Consider the following 17,557-nt stretch of genomic DNA (forward strand, 5'->3'; position numbering starts at 1 on the left):
GAAGCCAGTATGGGTAACCCTCCTACTTGAAACACGGCCAATAAAATGATCCCAGCGGGACCAGTTGGCAACCGCCCATCGCGACATTGTCCTTGCTTGCCTCCTTTTCTTTCTTTCTTTCTTTCTTTCCTTCTCTTTTTTTTTCACGATCCGTAATCAATCGACCAGCCTAATGGCAACGCATAATCGCGGCTTTGTGGCGCCTGGCCGTGCTCATAATGCTAAAGAGGCCGGGCGGAAAAAAAAAAAAAGGAAGGAGAACTTGAACGTATTTCGACTGCGTACGAAACGATTCGATGAGAGGGGTGACACGAGCTATAGCGATACCCGTTTTTTTTTTATACTTCTATAGCCTCTATCAATGCCACTGCACCATTTTAATGCAGAGTAGGAGGTTAAAAAGTATATTGCATCGAATGATGCAACGATTCCTTTTTGCCGATTTTTTTCTCCGTTAAATTTATTATTTCGTTTGGAAAATATAACTTTGCTTAAAATCTCAATAATATATATAATTTTTCACTTTTGCATCGTCAGGTGTAACCTCAACATCTTAGATTGCAATTACAATAATTTCTTCCTGAAGACATCACAATCCCAAGATTAAATTTCATTCAATTACAACTTTATTCAATTTAAATCTTACATCTCACAATCATTATTTATTTCAATCATTAAATCTCACATTTTACAAATCCTTGATCAATCTCACCCTTTCTCTCGACTCCTTGGACTTATTCGACCATCTTTTCGATTTCCTTTCATCCTTCGTCAACCCAATAGATCGTCTCATTCGAAGCCCCAGCTTGCGATGAAACGTACCCCGTCCATCGTGATCGAAACGATGGAAAACGGGGCATAACAGCGTATCGGATCGGAACGGCGAGGCGGGCGCAGAGAGTCCTCCTGAATCGTTCTCTCCTCTGGGGTGGCTCGGCCGGGTATCGAGTGATTCGAATTAATCTTTAACGCGCGTACGTAGGTAACGGTTGGCGGCTAAGTGCCGGCCGAGGTAATGGTCGTTTCGTGCGATACCATTCCGTCAGAAATCCGAGGGGCTTTGTCCCGAGTCACGAAACGCGGGGATTAAACGCGAACACAGGCCTGCTAATGCGGCCGTGCGAAACGCCTCGCCGAGGATACGAGCAACGCCGCGTTGTACGAGTGTGCGTACGAGCGCAGGCCTGCGGATCCTCGATCGTACGACTATCTATAAATCGACGATCCAAAGGGGATCCCGAAATTGACGTCCGAGCGCGCCAAGATGCGGGATTCCCGGAAACCTGGTTGCCACCGTGCTTGGACGTCGGCTGATTGCCCCGCTTACGCGTTTCGCAAGGGGTTGAAATTTTGGATGACGATTTACAGGCTTGATTAACGGAGGGATGGAGGGTTGATGGATGAGGGGAGTGGGGATTTCGGCTTGGGGATCGGAACTTATTATCGTCTCGAGCGATATAAATTTTTCGTGAGAGTAGACAAGATTTTGTTTCGCGTTCTAAATCTTTTGAACGAAGTTACGAATTATTTTGAAGAGAGAAAAATTTCGAGATTTCTTCGGGCTTTCTTCACGTTTTCGATCATTTCTCTTCCGTTTTTCTTTTTTGAGAATCGTTTTTTAAGAGCGAGATCGTTTTTAAGAGACAGTGTTGAGATTTGTTTGATGAACGATTAAGGACGGGAAGGAATATACTGTTATAATTATTAGAAAGCTGCCCGTCGCAATTTGGACTCTTTCCTCGAGGAAACGTTTATGAACGTTTTAATCAAATTAGCCTGTTGTGTTTATAGCCTTCGAAAGTATGATTGATATTACATGGAGATAGTAAAAGAAATTTAAACAACTTTCTGATGTTTTAGCGCTTTCTATGTTTGGAAAGAGGAAGTAATAAATATTCGATATTTTAAAGCAAGTTGGAATAAAATAACACGCATATAATTTTTCTACCAATTTTCTAACTTCGATTTCTCGTCTTTTCCAATCACGCGCTAAAAAAAAAGAAAAAATCCATTACATCGATACAACCGAATCTAATAATACGCATTTCCCGAATTCAATTCTCATAAAAACTGCATAACAATCCAATACCTACATACATATATATATACATATATATATATATATCCAACAGAACAAAATTGTCCGACAAACGTTTATAATTTGTCACTTTATTCCTCGTAAAACGCGTAAAGTGGCGTAGTAAGTACTTTATTCAAAAACAGTCCGTGGCATTCCCCCGAGAAATTAGCCCAATTCGCGAAACGAGACCGTTCTCGTACGTGGACGCCGCCGATCAAAAGGCGGAACGTTGGTCGAGAAAGACAGAAAGAGCGAGGGAGAGAAAGAGAGAGAGAGAGAGACGGCGGGTGGTTTAAGCGAAAATAATCCGTGGAAAAGAAGGGGAAGAGGGGCGTGCGAGGAAGAGGTGGCATAATGTGGCGTCAAATTTTGGCATGGAGGATGGAAAATATGATACGATACGCTGGGGCAGGGAGCGGGTAGGCGAGAGGGGGGGGCGGGAGGGGGTGGCCGTCCAGAGGAGCCGCAGGAAGAATATTTCACGTTTTACGGCGCCGGCGTCGTTGGGGTTGCGCCGGACAAAAAAAGTGTCAGCCCGCCGGCTAAATCAGAGCGTGAGTGCATTAAACTCCGAATTACCACAAATAGAACTTTAACCGCATATGCCTATTATAATGGTACCCCCTGCTGAAGATGTATTTACGTACTAAACCGCCTTCGCGGCTCACGCTGAGCGCGTTCGGTATTAACATCTGGCCCCAGAGACTTGGCCACTCGGTTCATTGGACCCCTTTTCACCGACTTCCAGCGGATTGACGGTTGAGCGATATTGTACCCCGCTTCCCCCTCCCCCCTCGATCGAGCCGAAAAATTGATCCGTGCAAACCTAAGTTTTTCAAGTTTCAAAGAGGGAATTATTGGTTTATGGGTGAACGCGATTTCTTTTCTTTTTTGGGGGGAGGAGAAGGGATGACGCCGTAAATGATAATTAATCAGTGAAAATTTTCATGCATTTCCATCGAAATTTTAAAATATTCATTAAAATTTTGTAGATTTTTAACAAGTATATGGTTGTAACAACCACTTGTACCATACTGTTAATCTTTTTCTTTCTTTTTTTTTGTCTATCTACGATCTCGTGACGAGAGGATGTATTTATACGGTATTTATTCATTTATGGAAAATTAAAACACGCAGAAGAGCTCATTACCGCGCTCATTAGCCGATTTCATTTTGTATTAATTTTTAATAACTGTGGATGCTTTTTTTCTTTTTTTTTTTTTGTAACAATATACAATGAAAAGAAGAATTTGATGATATGCAAAATGATACGGAATATAATCGTATATAATATCATTAACGAACGCGTGATGATCGTGCATAAATGTTCATTCATAAGCTTTAATTATTACACTAATGAAACGATTCTCATAACACTTGCACTTAATATTGTAATAATTCCTGCGCTGGAAAATTGTGCAAGTATCTACAAATTCGAGGAAGAGATCCTTATCGATCTCTTCGAAGAATAAAATCGAACGACGCATATATCTTACGATAATGTGTAACGAATGGAATGTAAGATCGGTTCAGAGAGGAAGAAGATTTGACGAAGGAAAGGGGCTTCCATTGTTCGAGGAATTAAAATTCTTGCCAGGAGGACCCTTTCACGGGCTGGAATCACAGGAGGCACGGAGAAGAAGTTCTCAATAGGGCAACGAGGCACGGAAATCTCGGGAGTGCTTTTACACGCAAATTAGGTCTATTAGGAGCATCGAGCGTACAAAAAAACACTCGTGCCGCGGCATCACGCTTGTCCCTCGACGTGCACCCGACGTCGTCCCGTTACGCACGTGCGTGCTTCTTTATGAATTATTAGAATTAATGACACCTCACGCATCGCCTCGCGCTATGGGGCGTCACGTCGTCCAATTGCTTTGCGTCGAGGATTTATCCCTCAATGGGATAGAAAAGAGGTCGAACTGCGAAAGGGTTCCGTTTCTTATCGCTTCCATCCAACTCGTCTCGATTCTCTCTTTTCTTTTTTTTCTTGCCAAGAAAACCACTCGGTTGAAACGTGCTTAATTCTTGGACGAATCACAATAATGGATTGGTTAAATTGTGCGTTGAAGTTCGAGGAAAATTGATGAAATAATTACGTATTGAATTAAAGTTTAATACGTTTAAATTTGTTCCAAAAAAATAAATAAATAAAATCGAAAATGGAATTTCTCCTCGATAATTCAAATTACGCATGGAGACGTTAATCTTTAATTAGTGAGTGTTCGTTTTCAACGATACGAATTTTTTGTGAAATAGAAATTTGTTGGGATAAAAATTTCAATGATACTGGTATAAAAAAAGACGAATGTTAAATAGCAATGAAATATAATATAGCAATCCCCAAGATCGAAGCTTCGTATGCACCGATGATATATAAATAGTCATCGATCCAAGAAACTCCTTGAAAACTTGGATCAAATTGGATACCCATCCACTAAGAAGATTAAACATCGAATCGATAAATAGACTCGATATCTGAATCTTTAATCCGAAACAAGACTAATAATATTTATCGTTGATAAATTAACTCGGCCGAATTATAGATATAACCAACCGAAATAATTTCCAACGTATCTATAAATTTATCCTTCTAAAATCACTTGCTTTATCGTCGAAATAATTCAAGGAAAACAGATCGATACGCCGAACGAGTTCGAGTTCGTGTGGAGAGAAGAAAAAAAAAATTTCAATTTTTCAAACGGAGGGAAGAAGAAAAAAGAAGAAGAAAAAGAAAGATTACTCGATAGAGAGACTTAAGTAGACGTGTCGGCCGTTTAATACGCGATATCGCGCTCGAGCACGAAACTGTGGGAAACACTCGATTCACATTTGACGCTCGAAGACGGCTGCGGCGGCGTGTAACTTGCTTACACCAGCGATGATTCCGTGAGTCGATAATCGATGGAGGGCGTCGGATGGAAAATAGAGAAGCAAGGCTACAAAGCGAGCCTGGAAGTGGGTAAGTTGTCGAGCGAAACGTTATCGCGCGGCGGATCGTCGGCAGGGGTTGAATCGGCTAAAAGGGAGCTTGAATGGGGCTGGAAACGGGGGTTGACGAGCCGAGAGGGAGAAGGCGAGACAGAGAGCGAGGATTGAGCGAGGTGGAGGGACGAGGAGAGATGTGCAAGGATTTAAGAAGGGGGAGAGAGAGAGCATCGATTACTTTTCTTGACCTGGACAATATCCGCGTTCTCTCTATTACTCACCGGCCAACCGTTTATTCATACTTTCGCGTTTCTTTTTTCTTCTTTTTTTTTTCTTTCTTTCTTTCTTTCTTTCTTTCCCTTCTTTTTTTTTCCCCTGGTGAAAAGGAATCTCGCTCCTTCCATGGTATCCATTTCGTAGTTTCTCTTTTGAATATCGTTTTAAATATTAATAATCCGTCTCTCTTCCGCGTATTATATTTTTTATTAAATTAAATTCCATAGTATCTATGGAAAAATGATAATTTGGAAAACAAATTGTCACTCGAATCGTTAGAATTAAGTTGAAACAAACGTATTTTTCGTGATTATTAAAAATACGTACGTACGTAGTATTTTTCGTATAATTAACGTCGAGTATATTAAAAAATGTTTATTCATGTTTTTTATCCGTCCCCGTTTCAATCAATAATAAAGTTTCAGAAATTTAATCGTGAAAAATTCATTCACACAGGGCGTAGTAAGTAAATTTCCCTATATACAATAACCGAGTCCTAAAGATTCAAAAATATTCAATGTTAAAACGTGGAAATTTATATATTCACACGCGTCCACCTAAATTACCCAAGAAAAACATCCCTCTGCCCGACACGTGCCAAAAATCCGAAGCCAAGAGAAACAATTTCCGACCGTTCCCTTTCAATTTCCCTTCGCTGAAATCGCGAAGCGAAACACCAGAAAAGAATCCAACGGCAGATAAGGAAAGGCTTTGATTTTCTTTCCCAGCTGATGTAGAAACCTCCACCACCCTCCCAACGATATCGCGAGTCGAGTGGTTTCCTTTGGGATTTTCCGCCTTCGACTCTCCATCAACCGCCACTTTCCTCCTCCCTCTTTCCTCTCTTCGTCCCATCCTCCCCGCTTTGCCCTCTCGCCCGGCAAAAGCGGTGGCCCTCCTCTCTCCTCCCTTCACCCCTCCTCCACCCTCCACCCCCCTTTCTACCGGCTCGCCCATGGTCCCGAGGCGGCGAGCAAAGAACTCTCTCCTTACCCTCCTCCCCCTCGGTAAAGCTCGCACCGATTTTCCACCCTCGACGCCCTTCCTCTCCCCCTCCGCGCAACCACTCCGCAACCACCCTTCGCTCTCTTCCTCCATCCACCACCGCCTTCGCCTCAACCCCTGCGGCGTCACTCTGCCGTAGCAGTCACGCTGCCAACACGTGCTCCTGTTTACCTCTCTGCCCCGATCACATGGCCCGCGCGGGGCGCACGTATACGCGCCTCACGTCCCTCACTGACGGTGTCATTTCATCGAAAATATCTGGCGCGCGCGTATGCGCGCCCGGTTAAACTCGATTCATGACGAGTGCATGCGTGTTCGACACGCACTTCTGGTTGCGGCGTACGCGCAACAACAGGCCGGATCATTCCGCCGATGATCTCGATGGTCCACAGGTCCGCGCGGTCCACACACGCGGCCTCTTTTTCACGCAACAACAACAAGGGTGGAGGAGGGTGGTGGTTGCACGCTCGCGCCTGGTGCAGAGGGAAGGAAGGAGGGGGAGAAGGGCAGTCATCGAATTGGTGTAATGAAGAGGTTGCGCGCCGCGTGCATCGATGGTAGTCGAGGTTTAGAGCCCCACGATGACGTTACGAGTCATTTCCCTCGCGGATTATTATTTTTTTTTTTTTTGTTCCCCTCTTTTACTCCATTTTCCATTCCGGTGTTTGGATTTTTGTTTCAAGGGTGAAAGTGATGTTTCGTGATGATGACGATCGGATACTTTGTTGAGTTGTATCGTTCGTTATTTTTGCCGCGTGTTTTTATTTTTTATTTCGCGTTTTCTTTGAAACGATAAACGAGAGAGAGAGAGAGAGAGATTTAGGGAAGTTGGAAAATTTTGTGCTTTGCGTTTTTGATCGATGAATTTTTTTTCTTTTTCTTTTTTTTTCTCGAAGAATATCGAGAAGGAAGATCGGATGAGAAGAGGATTTTTTCGCGATTTTTTGGATTTTATGGATTTTTTTTTTTACACTTCTTATGATAATTTTTGGTCTTTTCTTTTTTTAAGGAGAAATAATACGTTATTTGATAGAGGGGATAAATTATGAGAAGATACGTCTACGTTTACTTTTTGTTTGGAAGAAAAACTTCATTTTGACATTTTTATTACAAGGTGGTCGAAAGAAGATAAAAATAAACGACATCCGGTAGAATTTTATGCTTGAAATCGTTGAACATTATAATTGAAGTCTAAACAAGAATTACGACGAGAAATCAGGGAATCCTCTCGATAAAAAAAATAATAGAATTTTCCTGTTAGCGAGAAACTTCCTCTTATTAAAAATATCATAATACGCTATATCTGTCGATGAAAAATAATTGAATTTTTTTTTTCTCTTTCTTTCTTTCTCAACGAGAAAACTTTTTTTTCCAAAAAATCCTACGCATAAATTCCACTATTTATCTACTATATTTTTTCACGAATGATAAAAACATTACAACTAAAAAAAATTCAACGAATCCTTCATGTACACCCTACTATATATAATTTTTTACCACACTTTTCCTTTAACGAAAAAAATAGAATAATCTTTTCTAGCAGAATTCTTTCGCTTTTTCCAATTTTTCCACAAAAACATCGTCGATTCGCCATTATGGAAAAGAAGAATCTGAATCGAGTGACAAAACAACTACTAATTATTCCTGCGTTCGGAAACGAATCGAAGGTTAAAAAAATCACGTTGAGAAATATACTGTGTATCTGGCCGATCTTTTAATTAGCATTTTCAACTCGCGGACCGGACACAGACGTGTACGCGATCGAGCATAATTATCACCTTAATTATTAGAACGCAGCTAAGTAGCCGCGGGGAATTATCACCGGGCACTCGAGGGCGAAGCCAGCGCGGATACCCAGCGCCTGTTTCAATCTCTCGCTAGCCGACATTCCCGCGTGGCCAGGCCCCCGAGTAACTTTCTTAATTACAGAGATTAACTTCATGCTATCGGGGCAACGATTATCGCTCGCGAGCCTCGCAATTGCCTGGCTAGATATAAATACACGGCTGGATCGACCGAGCCGAATTTTGATGGAAATATATTATTCCCTTCCCTTTCGACTACCATCAATTACCAACACCGATTATATACCTTTTCTATTAAGGGATTAAATCGTAACGGAGAAATCTCGCCTCGTTCTCTCTATAATAATATTAATCTCTCTAAACGAAAAAGAAATTCTTCCTGTTTCGTTTCACCTTCGCGTTTCAAATAAACTTGCGAAATAATCCGTTTCCATCCCCTGTAAATAATTACTCCCATCGAGAAACTTTTAGCGAAACGAACGTTGCTCGTCGATATTCCGATGGGAACTCCGAATGTCTCTCCGAAAACAACTAGCCGACAGCTCGTCTAATCATTATTCCGTTATCCTATTATTTCCTGTTCCAATATGAATGAAGGAAAAGTTCGAAATGCAAAACTCACCTGAAGCGACCTGTGATTGTTGTACGTGGGACGTCGTCCTGACGCGGGTACTCTCGACTTCTTGCTATATTTATTCACCTCGATGCCACCTGCTCGAACGAATCCGGGTATCTTCCGTCCTATCCCGACCTCTGTCTCCCTTTCTCGATCGATCCTCCCCTTCGGATGATCGTCCCCCTTTTCTTCTTCTTCTTCTTTTTCTTTTTTTTTTCTTCTTTTTCCTCTCCACGATCCAAAACACGAACGATTCGACCGCGGTCCTTCACCGCCCGATCTTTCACCGTGCTCACCTCTGTCCCCTTCCTCTCCTCCTTCCCTTTTTTTTCACGATCCCCCGGTAATTTTCCAACGAGCAGCGACGACGACAACAGGCAACAGCCCGGATGGCGACGGTGGACCGACGTCGACGGACAAACGATTCACAAATACATCGACCGCCGGTGACATCAGCCTACTTAATTACGCCGGGTAATTGTGAGTAATTAGGAGCGATTAAGAAGCAAACAGTTAATTGCCCGCGATCCCGATAATATGCGTCGTCGCTCGATTCCTTCTCTAGCTTCTTCGATCGTCCCTGCCACCCGGAAGGAATTCCAATTCTAGAAACTGGTATATTATACACCTTCTTCTTCTTCTTCTTCTTCGTCTTCTTCTTCTTATTAACTCAAGATTGAAAAAAAAAGCTCATCGTTTTATATCGTCGTATACGCAGTGATATCCGTGATAACTGCCACTGAAACAATTTTATAAAATCCGTGAGATATCCGGCAACGTGAGTTCAGCGATTTCGAGTTTCGTCGGAGATAACGATTCGTTGGAGAACGTCGGTGTGTAAAGCGCGCGAACACGAGCGTTCCTTTAATGCGATTTTAATTATTCTATTTGTCAGGCGATGTGCGCGTCGAGCGTGGTTATCGCGCGCGATTCCACGCCGGGGAACACGGAGGGGGGGGGGGGGGGGGGGGAGAGAAACGACGGTCACGTGCGTGTCGCAATTACCCGCGGCAGATAATTAGAAGTTTGTTAGAAGTCCGGAAAAGTCCTTGTAGTATCGTGGTCACTTTTATCGCGAAGAAACGGCTAGGAGTCGTTAGAAACCGACGTGGATGATACCGAGCACGTTCTCCGTTTTGCGATTGGCCAGAGCACACCGTACACGTACGCACCATGTACACATGCAAAGAGATAGGTAGATAGAGGCCGTTGATCAATCTTTCGCAGAATGTCTACGTTTATTGCCGTGCAATTAACTCGGCCACCACCTGTCCGTAGCACCTGCCACGTTTAGTGCCTCCCGCACGTGGCCCTCGCGATAATATATTTTCGACAGTCTTCGTAGCGTACACGTGAACCCTTGGCCCCTCGTAACTCACTCGCCGAAGTCCACCACCGAAATAAGCCAGTGGAATGAGTCGAACTGTTCGCCGGTTGAACCCCGTCCGGGTCAATCGATCCGGACGCACACAAGTAGTCTATGCACGTAGCGGTCGGACAATGGACACTTATTCCACTGGACGCGTCACAGCCGTTGTTGTTTCGTCGCTTCACTATTACCGTGTTGATCGAACGACCAACAGTCAGGAATGCGTGTCTCTGTATATGTATATACACATATATATGTATATGCGTGTATGTATATATGTATATGTATATACATATATAACGTGTTTCTTTGGTGCGTCCACGTGCCGACTGGCGCACGCACCTCTACGCTCTGATTCCCTGATCACTCTCGAACTCACACACTTGCCGAATCACCGTCGTCGCGTTTCACTCGTTGTTCAACTTGCTTCACTTTTTACTTATTCCTCTCTACTTTACATCCCGTTATCCCGACCAGCGAGATCCCTTCGCGTCGTTTCTCACTCTCGCACGATTCGAATGCTGGACTCTCGATCCACGGATCCTTGAATCATCGATCGGTGATCCGGTGAATGCGGCGATAATCGATGGATTATTGGTCGAACGATCGATGGCTGGACAATAGGATCCCCTCTGCCCTCGTGTCGGTGGCAGCGTGGTGTGCACGTTGCGCGGTCGAAGCTCGGCGCGAAAACTTGGACCTGAATCCTGACGGTCCGCAGTCTGGCTGCGTAGTGGCCCCGCTGTTGAGCCGAGGGAAGGCAACCCGCCGTGGCTTCTCTCCCGCCTAGCCGCCAGCCAATGCTGGCTGCCGTTGGTAGGGGTAACGTGGGCGGTCCGGAGGGCGGTCCCGATGCGCGGAGGTGGTCCGCGAGTTACTCGCGGGATCCCGTTGTTATGATTGTTATGAGTGTCCGAGCTGCCTCCAGCGAGCTACTTTGGGGGTGGAACGCGGCAAGCGAGAGGGACCCGCGCGCTCCTCTGTCCCCCTTTTTCCATCCTGCCGCCCTCTCCCTCGCTCTGTAATATAACCACCACGAGCTCGAACGAGCTCGTAACCGTGATGCAAATCAGCCCGACGGGGCTGAAGAGTACTTCGCCGGGGATGCCCGGGAGGAGCGATTGCCGCCAAGGACCCCGATCTCTCCGTCACCCATCGGTCTTCTCGGAACACCGGTTGACACCAGCTTCTTAACGATGTGATTTTAAGGAACCCGAGGACGGATAGGATTTCCTTTCCTCGTCCTCTTCCTCCTCGCCGAGTTCGTCTCGAAAGGTGGATTCGATCGGTAAGAAGAGTGGGTTCGATGATCGGCTAGTGATGGGCTGTTCTCTGGGACGGTTCCATTCGTTTCTGCTTGCCGATTTTAGGGGAGGGGAAGATTATCATTGAGAGTTCGGAGGTCATCGAGGGTGATTCTGCGTAGATCCTGCGAGATTTAGAAAGGGGAGGAAGAAATGGCGCGTGGAATGGAATTAGGTGAATTTGGGGTCCGAGTGCTTTCGACTAGTTTATTTTACCTCGTTTCGATTGAATTTTTAAATATTTTTTTAGGGGGAGACGATCGTGAAGGCATCGGGTCTCATATCGGTTAAAATGGCGGAGGAAAAATGGCACTTGGACTGGATTTAAGTGAATTCGGTGTCCATGTAATTTGAGACGCCGTATCATGTTTCGCGCAAGCGAACTTGGAGTCCATGTAATTCGATACGCCTTTTTCTGCTCCATTTGTTGAATACAATAAGTAGATGATACTTTGACTCGAGTTTCAGTGATACTTGTAAACGAAAAGAATACTTTGAATGACGAATACTTGGACTTTATAAGTATATTGTGAAGTATTTTATTCTCTTTCTCTCTCTCTCTTTCTCTCTGAATTTTAACTATTTGTAAAGAATTCTTTCGACCAAAGACTTTAATTGGACTGGGAATTTAAAATATTTATAGAGATAAAAACCAATTTATTTATTCGGCAATTATTAAAAGTTCCTGTCTTTTACAACAAACCTTCGAGAAATCTTTTGCGTATTATTTCCCAAAAATTATTTCTCACCAATTGTCCGTATTTTTCAAGTATCTATCCAATCAATTGGTAGTCACATACGTAGCCCAATTACATATACGGTCTGTCGGTCCGATAGGCCTCGGTGATCATTAATTTTGATAAATCGTCGTACACAGAAGTCGGAGTTCGTCGACGTTGATCCACTGTCTCATTTATCTTCAGGGACGCAATGAACCCCGTGGCTGGTAATTGCAACGGTACGAACCGATAACGCGCCATTTTCGTTTCGTTCTGTCTCCCCGAATATCCTCTCGAATAACGGTTCCCAGTTTCAACTTTTGTTCCAAGATAAATTCAAGAGTTTCGTCCGAGTCTCGTTAAGTGACAGGTGCGTACAGCACGAAATTACCCAATTTAAGATACTTTACACGCCAACCTTATATCAACATTAAAACCCTTTTTTACGTTCGTTGCTATCGTCAACTCGACGAAGTAAAAAACGATGGAAATATGTGTGGAGGAAGGAACGATCGGTTTGATGATGAACCATTGGGGAAAAAAATAGGGGACGAAATGATTCCTCTTTACTTCGACGCATGAAACGAGTGAAATAACTCGAGGTTTGAATTTTCATCGTGTACAGTTGATCACGTCGAGTTAGAAAAGAAATATGCCGCTGTACGTATTAAAATGCGTCAATCTGGTAGACGAATCTAAAGTATTACGCTTTCCATAGGATGTAAATCTTTCGAATTTTTTTTTTTTTTTTTTTGTTCACAATATTGCATAGTGACAGTATAGTCTGGTCGTTTGAATATATTACGTGATTTTTGCATCTTATCTTTGACTCGGCCCGTATACTTACAAGTTGATTATTTCCGCCATCTGTCGCGACGAAATCGTCCTTTCGAAATTAATTTTTTTCACGAGAAAATATTCTTTTCTTGTCTTTTTATTCGTTGGTAAAAATTTTATTGTTCGATAAGAGATATAATGATTTTTTTTATGCGATTCTTTTATTGCTTTTCTACGATCCACCTACGCGTGAAAATATTCCTGAACGGTGAATTTCATGTAAATATAACTGTGTGTTTCGTTACTACGCAGCCTTTATTAAGTCCAAATTTTACCCCTTTTGAGCGACGAGCTACCCTCGTCGGCGCCACTATTACTGTCCGCACCCTCGGTGTTTTAATGTTCTCCCCTCAATTTCTCCAACATCGACCTCGACAATATTCTGTCGTGATTCGACCCTTGGAGGCGCGTCCTCCGCTACAAATACATTTCGGCTGAAACATCGCCCGAAGATACCGAGTATCTTCCAGTTCTTCGCTCTTCTTCCAGCCTACTGCCTATGTTGGTCACGCTAGCTAACAGTAAATTATTGTACTTCTTTACGTGCTGCCCCACGCTCGCCATAATGCTGATATCGATCAGTGAAACCGCTGATTAGGTCTCGTAATTCCTAATGAGAACCCTTCGAATTCGGCCATCTTCGAATCGAAATTATCCGACGAAGATAAATCGATAGCGATTACTTACTTTTTGTCATAATATCGACAAATTTTTCTTTATTACGCTACGAGTATCGTAAAATTTTATAGACATCAAGGGTAAGTTTGAGGATTCGTCGTTGATAAAATTCGAGTATATAGTTAATCAATCAAATATCAATCATCCATCGAGAACGATATCTATTCGAAAGAAAAAAGATCGCGAGAGAATGATTAACAAATTGGAAATCAATTATTCCAAATTTTAACAATGAAATAATAACTCTATCTACAATATAATAAGAACAATTCCCTTTCGAGTGAAAATTCTCTCTTGGAAATACACGTTCGCACGCCACCCCAAACCCCGTTAAACGGAGCGACCTAATATTCCCAAAGAAATCCGACCTTCCACCTGTTCCTCCATCCCTCGAACCCCGCACACGACATTGACGAAAGTACGCGCGTATCTTTTCCAGGAAATATACGAGGAAATGAATGAATCCTCCCGTCCTTCTTCCACCCGAGGGTCCACGTGCTTTTCACATATAACTCGCCCCCGTGGAGGCAGGAGGTGTATCCCAGCTGGTGGTTGAAGTTGTAGGAGCCGGCAGGATGTGGGTCTCTACTCTCTCTCCGGGTATTCCTTCCATCCCACTTCCACCACCGTCTTCCTCGTCGCTCGGCCACTTCGCCGCGTCCTTCTTCCGCCGATAGCCACCCTCCTCGTCCGCGTTCGGCCTTCCTCTCAGCCGTCTCGCTCGTGCTTCTCCCTCACCCTCCCTCGCGCTCCTTGCCGCACATGCCGACTCACCCTCGCTCCACTGCTGCACGGGGGTGCTCCGTCTTTCCACCCCGTCCCACCGGATCGATTAAAACTACAAAGTGTTGCCTCTCCATCCGTTGGTACGCTCATTCGTGGTCGACTACATTGCTCCGCCACTCTCCTGGCGGCACTGGGTTACCAACTCTTTCCCTACTGCCTCTGGCCCTCTGTCTTTCCCGCTTCTCCCCTTCTTCTTCCATCTTCCTCCCTCCACCTTTCCACCTACCTACCTTCCCAACCGTGTTTTTCTTTTTCCTCTTCCTTCTTTTTTCTTCTCCCTCCATCTTCCATCTTCCTCTTTCCTTTCCCTTTCTTTTTCCCCTTCCTTCCTTCCTTCTTTCTTTCTCCTCTCTCCTTTTCTTTTTTCCTTCCCCTTTTTTTTTCGTCCTTTTATCGCCCAGGATCTCCGTATTCATGGGCGTCCGCTCCGCTTCCTGATAATCTCCGCGTAAAACTTCTCCGTCCCGACGGGATTGCCTTCGCCAACGCGGCGGCCACGGGACCCTTCCTCCTCTCTGTTTTCCCTGTGGCGTGCCGCCGACGATCGGACGTTACCTCTACCTCTCCTACCCTCTGGGGATCCACTCCTCTTCCACCCGAACGGATGCTAATGATCTTAGCCCGTGACTTCGTCGTCGCCCTCTCTCTCTCTCTCTTTCTTTTTCTCTCCTCTTTCATCGGTTCCTTTCACGCTTCCTGTCTTTACAACGGGTGCAACGCCCGCGATGTGAAGGGGGATGGGGAGAGGGTACATCGAGGGGACGTTTTTCACGATACCGAGATCATTTTTTTTTCCTCCCCTCTCCTTTTTGTCTTTTTTTCTTTCTTTCTTTCTTTCTTTCTTTCCTTTCACCCGCGTGAAATCGATTGAAAGAGAGATTTAGGAAGCGTTTAATAGGGAAGGTGATTTTATGCAGGACGAGTCCTCGATTTGACTGACTAATCCACGAGATTGAGTTTGTAATACCTGCATTTTAGGCGGATTATGAGGACGATTTAGAGGATTTTCTTTCTCTCCTTCCTTTTTTTACCTTTTTAATTTTAGATGGAATTTTTAGTTACGCGTTAAGCGTAAGCGCGGAATTTCAACTATTGATTTTGCTTAAGCGAGTGAGAATAATTGATCAGTTCTTTCCTTTTATTTGTAAATTACAAAATAATTGCGACGAATATATAATATTTACGAAATTATATCATCCCTCGTCAACATTTCTAAAAACAACTGTGAGATTCAATCAACGTGCCCTCTCTCCCTGATATCTCCAATGCGGTACAATTACACGATATTCCTATATTAAAAAATTCAAATTGAAATCAAGTCTGAGTTTCGTTTCGGAAAATCGAAGCGAAACTCTCGATCACTCAATCCCGCCAACTTGAACGCGGTTCGAAAGGGAAGTGAGGCCTTTTAATCCCGGGTAGCCGAAACCGACCACCTTTTCTCGCGTTGATAGTCAGCCACGGAAGATTAGTGGTATTGGGTGAAAGGCTTGGAGAAGGCGCGATTATATCCCCGGGGGCCTGCAACCCCTTCCACCCTCCCTTCGGCCCCGGTTTCGCCCGTTTTAAGTCGCATACTACGCTCGGCTAATAACAGAGCCAACGAAAGCCAAGCAGTCTTTACGAGCATCTTCCCAGAAGTATAAACCCAGGCCCTGGAACACGCGTAACGGCTGTTTCGTGGCTTGGTCCCTGTACAAGAACGGCCGTTCTTCCTTCCGATTATTCCACCGGGCTTAATTAATGCGGGAGAGAGAGAGAGAGAGAGTGTGGCGATCGACAATGTTGCGTGATCCGAACGGGTCGATCGGTGCATGTTCGATGAAAGGCGAGAAAACAATGAGGTAAACGAACGAAGGCGGTGCAGGAATGGAAGTGGCGAGAAAAAGAAGGAAAGTGGCATAAAAGAGATTCAGGATAATTACCTAATGAAGGTGGTGGATTGAAAGAGATATATATATATATATGTTATATATATTTTATATATATATATGTTTCTTGTTTCATAACATTGTTCCTTTTCGTTGCACGAGAAAGGGTGAATGAAAGATATACGGGAATATCGAGTGGAGTGGAAATAGAAGGATATAAATAAAAACGTACGCCTTGCACCTCTTTGGTCGCGTGATCGTGGAATGGCACGCCGAAAATTCGCGTCTTGGTAGATGTATTCAAAGTGAGGTCGAGAATAGAGGGATACGAGAAGGGACGAGCAGGTGGTTGATGAAGATAATACCGCGAGGATGTGCGATGTCGTGTCCGGTCGGGGATACCCGGGAAACAAAGTAATCTAAGGGAGGATCTCTTTGTATCAACCTCCCATTGATCGATAATTTCGCGCATCATTGTTGCCGTAATAACCGCTTCTCCACGTATATCAGGCGGATGGATGTTAAAAGACTTTACACGTTTCTTTATGTTTCTCCGGAAGAGGTCGTACAATTCCCCTTTCTTCTCCAGAGATAGATCGTTGGATCCGTGTTTTGATCCATGGTTGAATAATTTCTCGAGTATTTTTTCGTTTTCCTCTCCTTTGTTTCCTTTTGGAGAAATCCTTCTTGGAATTTTTATACATATATATCTTCGTGGATGAACATTTTTTTTCAAAGAAATTGTTACGTACAATTATTTCTAAAGTTTGAATCGTTCGATTTTTATTCTCAAACTCGGATCATTTAATTAATTATTCGAATTAAATCAATCCCGATTATTGTTTATCGCTTAATTTATTAAATAAATGGAAACAAAAATTTTCTATCTCATTTGTACAAGAAAACGAAATATCCTAGAATCATTCCAGCGAAAATGTAACAGAAAACCATGCCCTTTTTTACGAGCAAATAATACACTATCTTGTGTCTTATATCGTTGTTTATTGCACAATTTACACGCCGATAATAAAACAGAATCTTGTCCCTTCCGGCGTTTAGATTCGTTAGCGACGCTTCATCTCCTCCATCCCCCTTCAGCATTACTTTAAACGAAACCGCTTCTTCTTGCGACCGCGTAATTAACAATTATTATCTTTGTCGACCAGCCTTCAGAGATTTACGATTCTCCGGCCAATATATCTCCGTGTACATAATATATCCTATATCGTTCTTGCGTTTCACACTGTTTCATCTTCGAAAAATTTCTTCTTCTTCTTCTTCTT

General features: G+C 43.6%; 1 protein-coding gene across 7 annotated transcripts in view; it reads right to left on the reverse strand.

Moving 5' to 3' along the window:
* The window catches only part of LOC408435 (POU domain, class 6, transcription factor 2), a 195,226-nt gene extending 184,400 nt beyond the window's left edge, over positions 1–10,826 (reverse strand). For 6 of the 7 annotated variants that reach the window (XM_026444807.1, XM_026444806.1, XM_026444805.1 and 3 more), the window contains exon 1: positions 8,717–10,825. The gene's annotated coding sequence lies outside the window, so the exon portion shown is untranslated. Of the gene's footprint in view, positions 1–8,716 lie in introns of all 7 variants that reach the window. The other variant, XM_026444808.1, reaches the window with a different exon arrangement.
* Between the last annotated feature and the right edge of the window lie 6,731 nt (positions 10,827–17,557).

Source organism: Apis mellifera, linkage group LG13 (genome assembly GCF_003254395.2).
Source record: "Apis mellifera strain DH4 linkage group LG13, Amel_HAv3.1, whole genome shotgun sequence".
NCBI lineage: Eukaryota > Metazoa > Arthropoda > Insecta > Hymenoptera > Apidae > Apis > Apis mellifera.